Source organism: Hyla sarda, chromosome 9, assembly GCF_029499605.1.
Source record: "Hyla sarda isolate aHylSar1 chromosome 9, aHylSar1.hap1, whole genome shotgun sequence".
Classification (NCBI taxonomy): domain Eukaryota; kingdom Metazoa; phylum Chordata; class Amphibia; order Anura; family Hylidae; genus Hyla; species Hyla sarda.
In genome coordinates, this window is record NC_079197.1 from 67,691,387 (window position 1) to 67,710,571 (window position 19,185).

General features: G+C 45.6%; 1 protein-coding gene across 10 annotated transcripts in view; it reads left to right on the forward strand.

Annotated features, from left to right (window-relative positions):
• Positions 1 to 19,185, forward strand: part of LOC130290823 (diacylglycerol kinase eta-like) — a 1,161,394-nt gene that overhangs the window by 1,106,940 nt on the left and 35,269 nt on the right. The gene's annotated exons all lie outside the window — the stretch shown is intronic.

The window sequence follows — 19,185 nt, forward strand, 5'->3', positions numbered from 1 at the left end:
ATCATGATATCACCTAGACTATCTATGAAAAGTGTATAGAATAGGTGTGCAGCTCACTTGGATAGAAAAAAGATATGTACACCCAAGGTAACTGGTGTTGTCTTCACCCAGAAAGACCAACATATTAGGAAATTGGAGATATAATTACTTTAAAATAAAAAAATAATATAGTATCAGTCCTCAAAGGTGTATATACGATAGAATTAGAGTGTATTCAGTTACAATAAAACATAAGCAGTTTATTTACATAAAAAACTTGATAAAATAATAGATTAATATAAGTCTCCTAACGTCCTAGAAGGGCCCTTGCATCGTTCGAAGGAGCTTATAGATGAATTATATAGAATAAACAAATGTTTGTGCCAACTATATATGGTGTTGGATTAAAGATATAGATCACTCGCAAGTATTGTGGTAACAGCTGGAGTTCATTAATATAAAAAGTACGTTGGTAGCATAATGTTAAATTGAAATTATTCAAAGTTGATTAATAGAGATGATACATTGGTAGCGCCATGAAAGTTCAAAGATGCAATATTATATCGAATGGTTCTGTAGTAATTAGAGATGAGCTAATGGAAGCTGATGAACCCGAATTTGTTACGAATTTCATGAAATATTCGATTCGCAATGAATGCATGAATGAATATCGCCGCGATTCTATCGCGCAAATTGCTTCATTAAATTCCGTTTTACGGCATTCCTGGCTAAAGCAGACCTAAAATGGCGGATCCACATGTGAGTACATGGGGCAGGGGATTATGGGAGGGCGGGAAAGTACGGAGGGAAGGGAGGTAGGCGGGATTACCCTGAATCACATGCGAGATGCAGCCTATCAGCATTCATTGACCGCTGTTATGTCACAGCCCTATATAATCGGCAGCCATCTTGATGCTGCTCATTTCATCCATGCAGAGGACGGACTGCGGGTGTGAATTGCTTATACCACAGCGTACCACTGGCAACTGCTAGTCACAACAGCATTGCGGACAGACAGGAGTGCAGTGCTTTGGTGTTCTCACTGAGAAAGATCTTTCGATATATAAACCTCCTATTCACATTATTGAGCATTTCATCAGAGAGGGGCAGATAGCTTTTTGCTGCCTCATACATATCAACAAGCTGCCTGAACTTTACGAACCCTCTTATCACCTTATTTTTCAGTGCAATTCTTTGCTTTTCTTGCTCCACAAATCATATGCTGCTTAGAATTCTGTGGAAACTGTATAAAAACCAGTGCACACCATTCTTAACACTCTGTGACAGAGTGCAATTTAGGGTTTAATCACTGTTGTGTCCTGCTGCTGTTCACAAATACGTTTTTTCAGCGGACTGCAGTGCATTTGTCTGCCCTCATACGTGCATACCACATGCCTACATCAAAGCAGTCTACTATTTTGTATCTGTAACAAGTCTAGATTAAGGAAAAGTCCTGGCAAAAGTAATCACCTGCTGGTGTTTTACAAAAATACAGATTTTTTCTGCGTATTGTTGCGCATTTTTCTGCCCTCATCATAGTTACATAGTTACATAGTGCATACCGCATACATATATCCAAGTAGTGTACCATTTTGTACCTGTTAATCTGTCAAGGGCCTACATACTGTGAAAGTCCAAACAATAGTACTCACCGGCTGGTGTTTTACAAAAATAAAAAATAAATTCTGCATATTGTTGCGCATTTTTCTGCCCTCATCAGTGCATACGGCATACGTACATCCAAGTAGTTTACCATTTTGTACCTGTTAATCTGTCAAGGGCCTACATACTGTGAAGGTCCAAACAATAGTACAGTGACCCCCCCCCCCCCCCCGACCTACGATGGCCCCGACATACGATAATTTCAACATGCGATGGCCTCTTAGAGGCCATCGCATGTTGAAGGCAGCATCAACATACAATGCTTTTGTATGTCGGAGCCATCGCATAAACAGCTATCCGGCAGCGCTGACTGCTACAGCTGCTGCCGGATAGCCGTTTACAGTGCCCCATGTGCTGCGGTAATGGTCTCCTACCTGTCCTCAAGGCTCTGGAGCGTCCTCTTCGGGATTCCGTCCATCGCTGGCGCTCTCCATCGTCGTCATCACATTGCCGCGCACGCCGCCCCATCATCCAATTGGAGCGGCGTGCGTAGTGACGTGATGACGTTTTGAGAGCGACGTACCCGGGCAGCAGAGACGTTCCAGAGCGGCGGGGACGCAGCTACAGCGATGGACCAGTGGCAGCGGTGACCAGCGGTGGACCAGGGCAGCGAAGACGAGCCCGGAGCGGCGGGAATAGGTGAGTACAATAATCCAGATAGTCCCGACTACTTGTGCAAAGGCAGTCTTGGGACAGACGCGTTTCGGGGAGCCACGTCCCCTTTTTCAATGGTGGATATGCAAAGACACAGTCTTTTATTCCTATTTATTCTGCCTTATTCTAAATCTTCTTCCTAGCCTAGTAGGACTGCTATTTTCCCCTTTTCTTGAATCAGTATCTATTTGGCACATGGGTATGTGCAACGCAGTATCCTCGGTTTAGGTTTCTTGTATTTTACGTAGAGCTCCCACATTTATATAAGACCTGGGTTTTGCCTTGTTTCCCTGTAGGAGGCCTAGGCCTAGCCACACATCAACTACAAGTTCCAGTCACACCTCCAGGTGAATGTCAAAATCTGGTAAGCTGCAATACAAAGGGGAACAGTCTAGTCCATCATAGTCTTGTCAATTCTTTTTTTCTCATTCAAAATTTTTATTTTTTTAATAAAAATAATATGGGGGTACAGGAAAGGAAAAATAAAGGGGGAGGGGAAATAAAATCGAATAAAAGGAACAGAAACAAGGTACACTTTCCATAAGATAACATGAGTGTAGAGACAAAAAAATATAATCAATAGAAATGTACAAATATATGTAATAATGGCAGGGATCTGGAGGGCATATAAAAGTGCTCAGTAGTGTGTGTAGAGAACTTATTAATACTAGCTTTGTTTAGACTCATTAATCTAGATAAGTGAAAGACCTCGGCATATGAGATAGATATACTCTCTTCCCTTTGATATGGTAATATGTGACAGTGTAGAGAAGAGGCAGGCGAGAAGTCATAGATGAGGAATAAAAAGTGAAAAGAGAGAAGGGGGACCCATCTAAGACAGGGGCTCGGATGTAACAGTGGCCTGTACATTCCCAGAGGTGTGTAAATGGAGATAATCTGATAAGTATGTAAACGTTACCCAGAGGAGCCATATTCTAGAGTTCTCTTCAGCTTTAGTGGTATTAGCGTATAAGAGGTCCTCCATTCTATGTATCCTATTTACTTCTGCAAGCCATTCAGTTATCGATGGAGGGCGAGGAGATTTCCAAAGTCTCGGAATGACAGATCTGGCTGATAAAATTAAGAATCTATAAAGAGAGCGGGTTGTATGTGAAATACTGCCAGGAAACATAGACAATAGAAGAAAAGCGGGATCGTTAATTTGGAGAACACACATAATTTTATGGGTAATCTCGAGTACATTCTTCCAAAAAGGAGCAATTAGGGGGCACATCCACCAGACATGGGACATAGTGCCGGTTCCTTGGTTGCATCTCCAGCATAAAGAAGATAAAGAGGGGTAAATCTTATGTAAGAGAGAAGGAACCCTATATCATCTAGATAAGAATTTATAATTTGTTTCTTGTATACTACAGGACCTGGACAGTTTATAGCAGTAGAAATAGGCAGAGTTCCATTCACTTTCCGAGAACTTTCTATTAAGTTCTTTCTCCCAGCCTATCACATAGGTAGGCGTACAAGATTGTTCCCTATTAAGGAGTAAGTTATATATCATGGAAATAGCCTTCTCCACTTGTGAAGAGGCGGTGCAGAGTCGTTCATATGGAGTCATGTCTCTGAATAATGAGAGATTTAATTTCTGGGAACTAAGGAAGTGTCGTAGTTGTACATATTCCATTGACAGTCTCCCCGTATGTCTCTCTGGACATAAGTCAGATGTGACAGAGAATCTTGAAGCTCGGAGGCCGGGTGCGAAATTAAGATTGCCAAATATAGATGTTAATGGGCCATCTTTCATGAAAAGAGAAAATTTGATTAAGTACGTTTTGCAGAACTATCTAAAAGTCTGAGAGATAGGTGATAGTGTCCTAATTAGAAATGAGCAAACTTTTCAAAAATTCGATTCAGTCGATTCGCCAAATTTTCCGAAAAAGTTTGTTCTGATCCGAATTTTTTTCACGGTGAATCTATATTAAAAAAAGGCTATTTCTAGCCTACATACAGCCTCTATAGGGGTATAGAACACTTTGCTGTGTTCTAAAATGCATATGGAGTGTGCTGGGTTAGTGAAAGAATACTGTTATTCAGAATAACATGCAGATTACCGGCATCGCTTTTAGAATCACTGCCGCACAGCAGCACAATGACAGAGCCTGGTGGTGGCATCAGTGTCAGGAGACCATATAGTGACTGAACGACATAGCGTGGAGGTGTTGGCAGCATGAGGAGACCATTTAGTGGCTGAATGGCACAGTGTGGAGGTGTTGGCAGCATGAGGACACCATATAGTGGCTGAATGACACAGCATGGACATGTTGTCAGCATGAGGAGACCATATACACAGCAGGAACAATTAACAGCTTTAAAACAGGATTAGATACATTCCTGGAACAAAATAAGATTAATGCTTATGAAGAAATATAAAATCTCATCCCTTCCCCAATATCGCGCCACACCCCTACCCCTTAATTCCCTGGTTGAACTTGATGGACATATGTCTTTTTTCGACCGTACTAACTATGTAACTATGTAACTATGTAACTAACTATATAGTGGCTGAATGACACAGCATGGAGGTGTTGGCAGCATGAGGAGACCACATAGTGGTGAATGGCACAGCCCGGAGTTGCCAGCAGCATGAGTAGACACTAGGCCTTCACAATCCCTAAGATTAAAAGATGAATTAAGAAATTTTAACCGAAGATTTTGGATAGCGGATGCTAGCTATGAGAAAATTTGAAATTCCCAGACCCAGGCCCAGCAGCGCCATCATTTTTTGATTTGAAATTTAAAACAACCTTTGCGTGTCCCAGACCCCAGCGTGTGGGTACGAAGGACCAAATCCAACAAGCCCACACAGGGCTCATGTGGCCGTGAGATTTAGGCGCAAAGTCTCCATTGCCCTGACCGGCCATTTTTGGTTTTTGTACCTTTGTTTAAGAACAAGCGCATATCCAAGAGTCCAGAAGACTTTATAATGCAGGACGGTGGACCACCAAAAGACATTCTTCTATAAAATATTTCTTTTATGAAATAAAGAAGCTTTAATAACCCCTTACATTGCACGATCACTCGCGAGATCGAGCAATAACAGGTGTGTTATGCCGTCATATGTCCGGGGCTGCACGCGCGCTACACTGAACGGACTAGCGTGTGTCTATCTTTCACCGACAGGTGCGGGTAACCCGTTGAAACCCGTTCACGATAGGGATCAGGGATTGCAATTATTTGCCAGGAAAGAAGAATCACAAATAAGCGCGGGTCATAAGCTCGGTTCATTAAGTCCCTGCCCTTTGTACACACCGCATGTCTCTACTACCGATTGGATGGTTTAGTGAGGTCCTTGGATCGCCCCCGGCGGGGTAGGAGAAGGCCCTGGCAGAGCGCCGAGAATTTAAAGATCATTGTTGAAATTTGCATTAAGCATGTATTAGCTACTGCTAAACTTCCAAAAATTGAAGGCCCAAGGCCTGAGGCATCAGCGAGGCAATTATTTCCTGAAAGACACAGAATGAGTCAGGAGCAGTCATTCGCAGTACCCAAGAGGGTTTCATAACCCCTTACATTTAAAGATCAATGTTGACATTTGCATTAAGCATATATTTAGCTACTGCTAAACATCCAAAAATTAAAGGCCCAAGGCCAGAAGCATCAGGGAGGCAAGTAGTTCCTGAAAGACACAGAATGAGTCAGGAGAAGTAATTCGCAGTACCCAAGAGGGTTTCATAACCAACCCCTTACATTTAAAGATCAATGTTGAAATTTGCATTAAGCATGTATTTAGCTACTGCTAAAAATCCAAAAATTGAAGGCCCTAGGCGTGAGGCATCAGGGAGGCAATTATTTCCTGAAAGACACAGAATGAGTCAGGAACAGTCATTCGCAGTACCCAAGAGGGTTTCATAACCCCTTATATTTAAAGATCAATGTTGAAATTTGCATTAAGCATGTATTTAGCTACTGCTAAACATCCAAAAATTGAAGGCCCAAGGCCTGAGGCATCAGGGAAGCAAGTAGTTCCTGAAAGACACAGGATGAGTCAGGAGCAGGCATTCGCAGTACCCAAGAGGGTTTCATAACCCTAATTGATAACCCAAGATGGTTTCATAACCAACCATAATTGGGAAATGTGGGTGTAGCAGCATGGTCAATCTATTCTGAGGCATCTGGCATTGGTGGCTAGAAATCCTGGCTGATCCATCCCTGATTCCTTTTCACAAACGTCAGTCTCTCCACATTTTTAGTGGACAGACGAGTTCGCCTTGGGGTGACTATGGCCCCGGCCGCACTAACCACCCGCTCTGATGGCACACTACTGGCCGGGCAGGACAGCTTTTCCAGGGCTAACTCCACTAGTTGTGGCCATAAATCGAGTTTGGCTGCCCAGAAGTCCAGCGGATCTTGTTGGCATGGCCATGTCAAGGTATGCCACTACCTGCTGGTTCAGGTACTGCTCCATGTCTACCTGCTGCTGATGAGTTGCTTCACTATGCGGGTGAAGAAAGCTACTCATCAGCAACTGTAGACTCAGGCTGCTGCTGATTGAGCTGCTCCATCCACCCCTCCCCTCCCCAGCAGCCATGGCAGTGGAAGGTGAGCGCAGAGGGCCCCCCAAGTCGGACCTGCGAGTGGATGGACCATGTGGCCGAAAGGCATCAGCCAACTGACTACGTAGAATCTCTCTGTAGTAGGTCAGTTTGTCCTCCCTCTCAGTGGGTGTAAAAAAGGCCCCCATTTTGGGATGGTAGCGAGGGTCTAATAAGGTGGAGATCCAGAAGTCATCCCGCTGACAAATTTTGACAATTCGGGGGTCACTACGCAAGCAACTGAGCATGCATCGTGCCATTTGCGCCAGTGACTCAGAGGGACTACCTGCCTCCATCTCCACTGCATACTGCCACAGTGTGTCTGGGTCCTCTGTCTCAACTTCCTCATAACCCTCCAGCTCCTCTGGCTGCTCCTGCTCCTCCTCTCCTGTCCGATGACTAGAAACACTGTCCATCTCATCCAACCCAAACTGTGCTCCGCTCTGCCCCTCATCATCATCATCATCATCATCATCATCCTCCTCCTCCTCCTCCAGTTCAGCCCCCACAGGGCTCATGTAGCCTTGAGATGTAGACGCAACGTCCCCATTGCCGTGACCAACCATGGTTTCAATCATTTGTTGTAGCAAATGTAGGAGAAGAATTACGTCGTTCATGGCGTAATCCAGGCGACTCACAAATAATGTGGCTTCCTCAAAGGGCCTCAGCAAACGGCAGGTGTCACGTATGAGCTGCCACTGGTTCACATTGAAGTTACACAGGGGAGTACTCCTATCTGCTTGGATCATCAAGAAATCGGTGATGGCTTTGCTTTGTTCGTATAGTCTGTCCAACATGTGGAGGGTGGAATTCCAACGTGTGGCAATGTCACAAATAAGACTATGTTGTGAAATACCGTTATGACGCTGCAGCTCAAGGAAGGTGTGCTTGGCGGTGTACGAGTGGCTGAAGTGCATGCACAGTTTCCTTGCCATTTTCAGGATGTTTTGCAAATGGGGTGAAGACTTGAGGAAGTGCTTGACAACCAGATTCAACACGTGTGCCATGCAGGGGGCATGTTTCACACTTCCTTGTCGCAGCGCGTTCACTATGTTCTTCCCGTTGTAGGTAACCATGGTTCCCATTTCCAGATTTCGTGGAATAAGCCATAAGCCATATTTCTTTGCGAATGAACGTTAGCAGTTCCTCTCCTGTGTGACTCCGTTCGTCAAGGCAAACCATGTGAAGAACAACATGGTACGATGAAGGGCCACCGAGATTTGGACGTGCAGTGGAGGCCGAGGACACGTTGGAGGATGAGGAGGCGGCGTCGCACACTGTAACAGGACCAACTGCCTGGGAGCGAGAGCGTGGAGGAGGAAGCGGTGTGACCTGTCCAAGTTGCTGTTGTGGCTGTGCAGGAACCACATTTATCCAGTGGGCCATAAAAGACCAGTATTGTCCCTGCCCGTAGTTACAGCTCCACACGTCGGCGCTGCCATGCACTTTTGAACACACCGACAGGCTCAAGAACTGGCTCACCTTCTCTTGTACAGACATGCAGGGTTGGTACTGCCTTCTTCGCAAAGAAATGACAGCTTGGGACTCTCCACCTCGGCTCGGCACAAGCCATCAATTCTCTGAAAGGTGCAGAGTCCACCACTTGAAAAGGGAGGGACTGCAACACCAGCAACTTGGACAGGAGCACATTCAACTTCTGCGCCGTTGGATGAGTGGGCGCATACTGTTGTCTCTTGGATATGGCTTTGCCGATGGATTGTTGGCGGAATGGCTGACTAAAAGCGGGAGAAGCAGGAGTGACAGAAGGAGGGTTTGACCCACAGCTCCCTTCGGCTGAGGTGCTGGAGCCTTGGCTGGATGAAGGAGGGAGCGGATGGCCACTGAGTGATACAGCAGGCTGGACCACTACATCGAAGCCACGGTTCTCCCAGGCTGCTTTATCGTAGCGAAGCATGTGTTGACGCAGGGCCGTGGTGCCGACATTGGGACCCTGGCCACGCTTCTCCTTCTGCCGACAGATCTTGCATGTGGCTACGTGAACCTCCTCCGGATGCCTTATAAGACCTGCAGTCCGCACTAATTGTCTGCTACTGGCACCGTCTCCAGGAACCCCTTTTCCACTACCTCCCGGAAAGGTAGGCTGCCACGAAGCAGGTGGTCTCCCCCGGGCATGTTTGGCTCCTGAATTTTCACTACTGCCACCACGCTGACTGCCAACCGTGCTACCACCTTGCTTCCTCAAGGGCAACCTGCAACTCTCTTCTCCTGATGATGATGAAGCCCCTTCTGCACCCGGCTCCCAATTGCGATCGGCTTCATCATCATCAACAGGTGTGTGCACGTCACTGATGTCCTCCTCAGGTTCCCCAACAGTGTCTGCTTCAGGACCCTGAACACTTGCAACACCGCCTCCCACGTCACTCTCCACATCACTACTTGGCCACTTAGCGGAGCAAGCGGCGCATGTCTCCTCCCCTTCTTGGCTGTCCAGTAGCTGCTGACTGTCCTCTATTAGATCGTCCTCAGTAAATAGTGGAGCTGAACAGCATAAGATACTTCTTTAGGAGAGGGAACAGCAAAGGACAAAGGCAATGGGAGGACAGGGACTGCTCCCGGGCCATGCCAACTGAGGGTTGTGTCTGAGGAACCCACCGACTGTTGACTGGGGGTGTCAGATGTCACTTGTGATGATGTGGATGAGCGTGTTAACCAATCGACGACGGCAGATGGGTTGCTGGTGGAGACACGACCGCAGGCTGATAACGGGAGCTCAGGCCTCTCGCTGCGACTCCTGCTGCAACTCGCCCCAAGTCTGCTGCCAACTCTGCCTCAAGTATTTAGGCCGCTGCCATTCCTCGGTGCACGTCCTGCCTGACATACTTAGTGCGTTTATGAGGGTATTACAATACGCTACACTATACGCTACACTACTTTTTAAATAGTATTTGTCTAGAACAGCAGCAGGTGATTATTTACGGCTGTCCTTTCACAGTATGTAGGCCCTTGACAGCTTAACAGGTACTAAATGGTACAATACATGCCTATTTACCTATGCAGTATGCACTGATGAGGGCAGTAATATGCGTAACGATACGCAGAAAAAACTCTGTATTTTTGTAAAACACCAGCCGGTGAATGCTATTGTTTGGACTTTGACGGTATGGAGGACCTTGACAGCTTATCAGGTACTAAATTGTACAATACTTGGATGTACGTATGCGGTATGCACTGATGAGTTCAGTAATATGCGTAACTATACGCAGAAAAAAACTCTATTTTTTTTTTTCAAACAGCCGGTGAATACTGTTGTTTTGACTTGAATCGGTGCAGAATGGATGAGGAACAAGAAGATCAGTAGGCGATTTATTTGTAACAATGCGTTTCGACGCCAGGACAGGCATCTTTTTCAAGTTCACAACATCTAATGGTCACATAGACATACCGTATTTATCGGTGTATAACACGCACTTTTTAGGCAAAAATTTTTAGCCTAAAGTCTATGTGCGTGTTATACGCCGATACAGCCCCAGGAAAGGCAGGGGGAGAGAGGCCGTCGCTGCCCGTTTCTCTCCCCCTGCCTTTCCTGGGGTCTAGAGCCCTGCTGCCGGCCCTTCTCTCCCCCTGGCTATTGGCGCCGCTGCCCGTTCTGTCCCCCTGACTGTCGATGTCGGCGCCGATAGCCAGGGGGAGAGAAGCGGCGCCGACAGCCAGGGGGAGAGAAGGGGCAGCGGCACCCATTGCCGGGGCCGCTGCCCCGTTGCCTCCCCCCATCCCCGGTGGCATAATTACCTGGGTTGGGTCTGCGCTGCTGCAGGCCTCCGGCGTGCGTCCCCTGCGTCGTTGCTATGCACGGCGCAGCGCATAGCAACGACGCAGGGGACGCACGCCGGAGGCCTGCAGCAGCACGGACCAAACCCCGGCAACAGGTAATTATGCCACCGGGGATGGGGGGGGGCAACGGCGCCGGCAATGGGTGCCGCTGCCCCTTCTCTCCCCCTGGCTGTCGGCGCCGCTTCTCTCCCCCTGGCTATCGGGGCCAGCAATGGGGCGCCGGCACCGATAGTCTGGGGGACAGAACGGGCAGCGGCGCCGATAGCCAGGGGGAGAGAAGGGCCGGCAGCAGGGCTCCAGACCCCAGGAAAGGCAGGGGGAGAGAAGCGGGCAGCAACGGCCTCTCTCCCCCTGCCTTTCCTGGGGGTGTATCGGGGTAGACACGCGCACACACGCACCCTCATTTTACCATGGATATTTGGGTAAAAAACTTTTTTTACCCAAATATCCTTGGTAAAATGAGGGTGCGTGTTATAGGCCGGTGCGTGGTATACCGTGATAAATACGGTATTTATACAAGCTTAAAACACAACTCAAGTAACTTACGGCGAGTGAATCCTCCAGACACGTCGGACCGGAAGTTGTCATCATGGTCATGGCGCGGCAGAGGAAACACAAGATCAGGGTCACGGTGTATCAGAGGAAACACAAGATGACCGGACCGGAATGCATCAAAACAGTAAATATCAATATATACATTAAAAATCATAAACTTAGAGGTCTACAGTGCATAGAAAAACATAAAACAAGCAATAAAACCTAATTGTATCAATTATGTTACATTTTCGATTGTCTCGTTTAAACCATCAGGATGAAGGCTTTCCAGTTTAAATATCCAGTAGGATTCTTTATTGATCAGTTTGCGAAAGCGATCTCTCTGATCTTCAGGGATCTCATCAATAATGATAAGTTTTAGAAGTTCCGGATTATTATTGTGTTTCAATGCAAAATGTCGGGATACACTATGCAGTGGATATCCCTTCCTGATGTTATTGCTTGTTTTATGTTTTTCTATGCACTGTAGACCTCTAAATTTATGATTTTTAATGTATATATTGATACTTACTGTGTTGATGCATTCCGGTCCTTTCATCTTGTGTTTCCTCTGATACGCCGTGACCCTGATCTTGTGATTCCTCTGCCGCGCCATGACTATGATGACAACTTCCGGTCCGACGTGTCTGGAGGATTCACTCGCCGTAAGTTACTTGAGTTGTGTTTTAAGCTTGTATAAATATGTCTATGTGACCATTAGATGTTGTGAACTTGAAAAAGACGCCTGTCCTGGCGTCGAAACGCGTTGCTCCAAATAAATCGCCTAGTGATCTTCTTGTTCCTCATCCATTCTGCGCCGATTCAAGTCCTTGTGGAGTCTGGAGGTTTTTTGCTACATTTGCTATACCGTTGCTGTGGTGGGACTGGCTGCATTGTGGAATACCTTTTTACAGTGTTGTGCCTAACTTTGCACAACCTATTGGGTAAGTGCATCCGATAATATCGGCTTAGTTATATTACCCTTTTAATGCACTATGGAGCGCTTCTTGTCTTTTTACATGTATTTCTGAACAGCAGCAGGACCCAACAGTGCCGCACCACAAAAAAAATCCAGGGATTAAACCCTAAATTGCACTCTGTCACACAATTCTGAGCAGCAGAAGATTTGTGGAGCAAAAAAACTCAATTGGGCTGAAAAATGAGGAGATAAGATGCTTCAGAAAGTTCAGGCAGCATGGAGATCTGTATGAGGCAGCTGACAGCTATCTGCCCCTATCTGCTGCAATGCTCAATAACGTGAATAGGAGTTTTAGCTATCAATGATCCTTCTCAGAGTAACAGCACAGCACTCTGCACTCCTGCCTTTCCCTAATGCTGATGTGACTAGCAGTTGCAGTGTAACGCTGTGGTATGAGCTATTCACACACACGCAGTCCCGTCCTCTCCATCTGAGTGCATAGATGAAATGAAGAGAGGCAAGATGGCCGCCGATTATATAGGGGCTGTGACATCACAGGGGTCAGTGAACACTGATAGGCTGCATCTCACATGTGATTCAGGGTCATCCCCCCCTACCTTCATACCCGCTGCTGTTTCCCGCCCTCCCATAATCCCCTGCCCCATGTACTCACATGTGGATCTGCCATCTTAGGTCTCCAATAGCATGGAACACTGTAAAATGGAGTTTAATGAAGCGATTCGTTTCTAGGAATCCCCAATTCACCCGGTCGAAGGCCTTTTCGGCATCTAAAGATAGTAACATTAAACCTTGATGAGAGCGTTGTGCAAACGCTATAGAAGAGAACGCTCAAAGCGTGTTATCACGCGCCTCTCTATGTGGAACAAAGCCCACCTGGTCCGGGTGAATTAGGGATTCCAAGTGTGAGGATAGGCGGAGAGCCAGAAGTTTAGCATAAAGTTTGGCATCGGTGTTTATGAGCGAAATAGGGCGATAGCTAGAACATAAAGTCGGGTCCTTACACTCCTTTAGGACACCTACAATATGAGCTCCAAGAAAAGAGGGAGGGAAAGAAGTGGAGAAAAAAATTCTATTAACCCCTTAAGGACCTAGGGCCTATGGATACACCCTGGCTTTCTGGTACTTAAGGACCCAGGACGTATCCATACGCCCGTGGGAATTACTTTCCCCACCGCGCACCGGGCAGGGACCGGACCGGGGTGCCTGTTGATATCGATCAGCAGGCACCCAGCGCAAATGCCCAGGGGGGTCATCAGACCCTCCCATGTCGGCGATCGATGCACATCGCAAGTGAATTCACACTTGCGAGTTGCGCCGATTTGGGTCTATGTTGACCCGATGACCTGGAATAGAAGGGGGATCGCGGGTGTACATGACACCCACGATCCCACCGAAGTGATAGGAGTGAGATGGCAGGGGTGCCACCCCTCCTATCCCTGCTATTGGTCACCAAGACCCGATGACCAATAGCAGATCGGGGGCGGGGGGCTTTACTTTCGGTTTTCCCGTCCTGCCCACCCACAATAGGCGGGGCAGAACGGGGAAACGACACAGGACCGGCGCCGAAGATCCACTCGATCGACGGCAGTGGGCGACGATCGACGACGGCAGCAGGCGTCGATCGACGGAAGAAGAGGACGGCGACGCAGCTCCGTGGATCCTATGGAAGCCGGTGAGTTGCTTAACAACATCTGGAGGGCTGCAGTCTGAGACCACTATAGAGTGGTCTCTAAACTGTAGCCCTCCAGATGTTGAAAAACTACAACTCCCAGCATGCCCAGAGAGTTGTTTAGGCATTCTGGGATTTGTAGTTTTGCAACAGCTGGAGAGCTACAGTTTGAGACCACTGCACAATGATCTCTATACTGTCGCTCTCCAGATCTTGCAAAACTACAACTCCCAGCATGCCCACATAGCAGTTTGCTGTCTGAGAATGCTGGAATTTGTAGTTTTGCAACATCTGGAGGTCCACAGTTTGGAGATCACTGTGCAGTGGTCTCTAAACTATAGCTCTCCAGATGTTGCAAAACTGCAAATCCCAGCATGCTCAGACATCAAACTGCTATGTGGGCATGCTGGGAGTTGTAGTTGTGTACCTACATCTTTTGCATAACTACATCTCCCAGCATGTCCTTCGGCGATCAGTACATGCTGGGAGTTGTAGTTTTGCAAAAGCTGCAGGCACACTGGTTGGAAAATACTGAGTTAGGTAACTGAAGGTTTTCCAACCAGTGTGCCTCCAGCTGTTGCAAAAGTACAACTCCCAGCATGCATGGTCTGTCAGTACATGCTGGGAGTTGTAGTTTTGAAACAGCTGGAGGTTTGTCCCCACATGGGAATGTACAGGGTACATTCACACGGGCAGGTTTACAGTTAGTTTTCTGCTTCAAGTTTGGGCTGCGGCAAATTTTTTGCCGCAGCACAAACTCCTAGCGGTAAACTCACTGTAAACCTCCGTCAGTGTGAACGTACCCTAAAAACACTTCACTACACTAACACATAATAAAGGGTAAAACACTACATATACACCCCCTTACACTGTCCCCCCCCAAAAAAATGAAAAACGTGTTGTACGGCAGTGTTTCCAAAACGGAGCCTCCAGCTGTTGCAAATCACCAACTCCCAGCATTTCCGGACAGCCACTGACTGTCCAGGCATGCTGGGAGTTTAGCAACAGCTGGAGGCACCCTGTTTCGGAATCACTGGCGTAGAATACCCCTATGTCCACCCCTATGCAATCCCTAATTTAGTCCTCAAATGCGCATGGTGCTCTCTCACTTCAGAGCCCTGTAGTATTTCAAGGAAACAGTTTAGAGTCACATATGGAGTATCACCGTACTCGGGAGAAATTGCACTACAAATATGGGGGGCTTTTTTTCCTTTTACCCCTTATGAAAACTAAAAGTTGGGGTCTACACAAGCCTGTTAGTGTAACATTTTTTTTATTTTTTAAACTAACATGCTGGTGTTACCCCATACTTTTTATTTTCACAAGCGGTAAAAGCAAAAAAAAAAATAAAAAAATTTGTAACGCAATTTCTCCTGAGTACGGAAATACCCCAGATGTGGGCGTAAAATGTTCTGCGGACGCACAACAAGGCTCAGGAGTGAAAGCGCACTGTGTACATTTGAGGCCTAAATTGGGGATTTGCACAGGGGTGGCTGATTTTACAGCGGTTCTGACATAAACACAAAAAAAGAAATACCCAGATGTGACCCCATTTTGGAAACTACACCCCTCACGGAACGTAACAAGGGGTATAGTTCGCCTTAACACCCCAAAGGTGTTTGACAAAATAGTTGGATGGGAAAATGAGAAAAAAAAAATTTTCGCTAAAATGCTGGTGTTAACCTAAATTTTTAATTTTCACGAGGGAAAATAGGAAAAAAGCCCCCCAAAATTTTTAACCCCATTTCTTCTGAGTAAGAACATACCCCCATATGTGCATGTAAAGTGCTCTACGGGAGAACTACAATGTTCAGAAGAGAGGGAGCGCCATTGGGATTTTGAAGAGAAAATTTGTCCGGAATTGAAGGCCACATGTGTTTACAAAGCCCCCATAGTGCCAGAACAATGGACACCCCCCCCCCCCCCACATGTGACCCCATTTTGGAAACTACATCCCTCAAGTAATGTAATAAGGGGTACAGTGAGCATTTACGCCCCACAGGTGTCTGACAGATTTTTGGAACAGTGATCCGTGAAAATGAAGGGGTGTAGTTTCCAAAATGGGGTCACATGTGCGGGGGTCGACTGTTCTGGCACCACGGGCTTTGTAAACGCACATGCCCCCCGACTTCCATTCCAAACAAATTCTCTTTCAAAAAGCTCAATGGCGCTCCTTCTCTTCTGAGCATTGTAGTACGCCAGCAGAGCACTTGACGTCCAAACATGGGGTATTTCCATACTCAGAAGAAATGGGGTTACAAATTTTGGTGGCCATTTTCTCCTATTACCCCATGTAAAAATTAAAAATTTGGGGAAAACACAGCATTTTAGTGAAAAAATTATATTTTTTCATTTACACATCCAACTTTCACAAAAAGTCGTGAAATACCTGTGAGCTGTTAAGGCTCACTGTATCCCTTGTTACGTTCCTTGAGGGGTGTAGTTTCCAAAATGGCATGCCATGTGTTTTTTTTTTTTTTTTTGCTGTTCTGGCACCCTAGGTGCTTCCTAAATGCGACATGCCCCCCAAACACCATTTCAGCAAAATTTGCTTTTCAAAAGCTAAATGTGACTCCTTCTCTTCTGAGGATTGTAGTTCGCTCGCAGAGCATTTTACGTCCTAACATGTGGTATTTATATACTCAGAAGAGATGGGGTTACAAATTTTGCGGGTCATTTCCTCCCATTACCCTTTGTAAAAATGATAAATTTGGGGGGAAAACTGCATTTTAGTGAAATTTTTTTTTTTTTCATTTACACATCCGACTTTAACGAAAAGTCGTCAAACACCTGTGGGGTGTTAAGGCTCACTGGACCCCTTGTTACATGCCTTGAGGGGTGTAGTTTCCAAAATGGTATGCCATGTGGGGGGTTTCTGCTGTTCTGGCACCATAGGGGCTTCCTAAATGTGACATGCCCCCCAAAAACCATTTCAGCAAAATTCACTCTCCAAAATCCACTTGACATCCACATATGAGGCATTTCCTTACTCGAGAGAAATTGGGTTACAAATTTTGGGGGGATTTTTCATCTGTTATCCCTTGTAAAAATTAAAAAAAATGGGTCTACAAGAACATGTCAGTGTAAAAAATGAAGATTTTGAATTTTCTCCTTCACTTTGCTGCTATTCCTGTGAAACACCTAAAGGGTTAAAAAAAACATTCTGAATGACATTTTGAATACTTTGTGGGGTGCAGTTTTTATAATGGGGTCATTTATGGGGTATTTTTAATAAGAAAGCCCTTGAAATACACTTCAAAACTGAAGTGGTCCCTGAAAAATTCCAATTTTGAAATTTTTTTGAAAAATTGGAAAATTGCTGCTATATTTTGAAGCCCTCTTGTGTCTTAAAAAAGTAAAAACATGTCAGCTTTATGATGCCAACATAAAGTAGACATATTGTATATGTGAATCAATATATAATTTATTTAAAAACCGAATGACCAGGGAGTCAGGAGTTTGTCTGGCGCAGAGAGGAACCATCAGGCAGCCAAGTAAGATCAATGGATTTATTAGATGCATCTAATAAATCCATTGATTTTACTTGGCCGCCTGATGGTTCCTCTCTGCGCCAGACAAACTCCTGACTCCCTGGTCATTCGGTTTTGATTTTACTCTTACCCAGGAGGGCTGCAGTGGACCTTCTTCTATATCTCTTCTGCTCTTAACCTTGTTGTGTGTGGGCGCACAACCAACTTCGGTAAGCGGCTTGGGAATTACCGTCCCCTACCCCCAACTGCAAGATCTACTGATCCCGCACATGAGGCACCTTCCTCCCTCTCTCTATATAATTTATTTGGAATATCCATTTTCCTTATAAGCAGAGAGCTTCAAAGTAAAAAAAATGCAAAATTTTCAATTTTTTCATAAAATTTTGGAATTTTTCACCAAGAAATGATGCAAGTATCGACAAAATTTTACCACTAACATAAACTAGAATATGTCACGAAAAAACAGTCTCGGAATTAGAATGAAAGGTAAAAGCATTCCAGAGTTATTAATGCTTAAAGTGACAGATGTTTAAAAAATGGCTGGGTCCTTAAGGTATATTTAGGCTGGGTCCTTAAGGGGTTAAAGGGGTATTCCAGGCAAAAACTTTTTTTTATATATATATATATATATATATATCAACTGGCTCCAGAAAGTTAAACAGATTTGTATATTACTTCTATTAAAAAATCTTAATCCTTTCAGTACTTATGAGCTTCTAAAGTTAAGGTTGTTCTTTTCTGTCTAAGTCCTCTCGGATGACACCTGTCTCGGTAAACGCCCAGTTTAGAAGCAAATCCCCATAGCAAACTTCTTCTAAACTGGGCGTTTCCCGAGACAGGTGTCATCAGAGAGCACTTAGACAAAAAAGAACAACCTTAACTTCAGAAGCTCATAAGTACTGAAAGGATTAAGATTTTTTAACAGAAGTAATTTACAAATCTGTTTAACTTTCTGGAGCCAGTTGATATATATATATAAAAAAGTTTTTGCCTGGAATACCCCTTTAAACATAGAGAGCAAGGGGAGGGATAGTTCAGGGAGAAGAACCTTGTATAAACTGGCAGAGTATCCGTCCGGTCCAGGGCTTTTCCCTGAGGGCAGGAGGGATACGCCAGCATTTAATTCCTCCGGAGAGAAAGGGGTCTCCAAGGAGGCCACCACTTCAGGAGAGAGTGTCGGGAGCGTAGTGCTATTAATATAATTAAATAAAGAGGGACAGGAGGACTGAGAAAAGGTAGGGGCCAGTGGGAAGGGGAGATGGTATAGGGAAGAATAGTATGTGTGAAATGCCGCTAATGTATCTTTTGTAAAATGGGACAACAAACCCGTCGGCATTTTAATAGAGGGAACAAGAGAAGCAGCTCTCTTGTCTCTGAGAGCTCTGGCCAGATATTTACCAGGTCTGTTGCCCCATTCGTAGAAAGTTTTACCACACAACTTACGACACCTCTTCCACCTTGAATCCAGAAGCTGCTTTATTTCTGATCTAGTGCGTTGTAGCTCTCTGAGAGTGTCCTCCTGCAGCGTCTTCTTATGGGAAGTTTCAAGATTATGTAGGGAGAGGAGCAAAGAAGAGAGTTTAGCGGCAGCCTTTTTTTAAATTCTGGAGCCATGTTTGATAAGCACCCCACGAAGTACACACTTCAAGGCTTCCCATTTGAAAGGGGGAGAGGTATCGTCAGATGCATGGTCTTTCTGAAAGTGTAAGATGGTAGAGCGGAGCTCAGTTAGGCATAAGGGGTCAGAGAGTACAGATTCGTTAAGTTCCCATGTATAATTAGGTTTCAATAGTGAGGGAAGAGACAGGGAGAGTGAGACGTGTGCATGGTCAGAGTGCAAGATTGAGCCAATAGAAGAGTCAAGTACATTAGGTAGTAGTGCATGTGGAGAAAAAACGTAATCTAGACGACTATAAG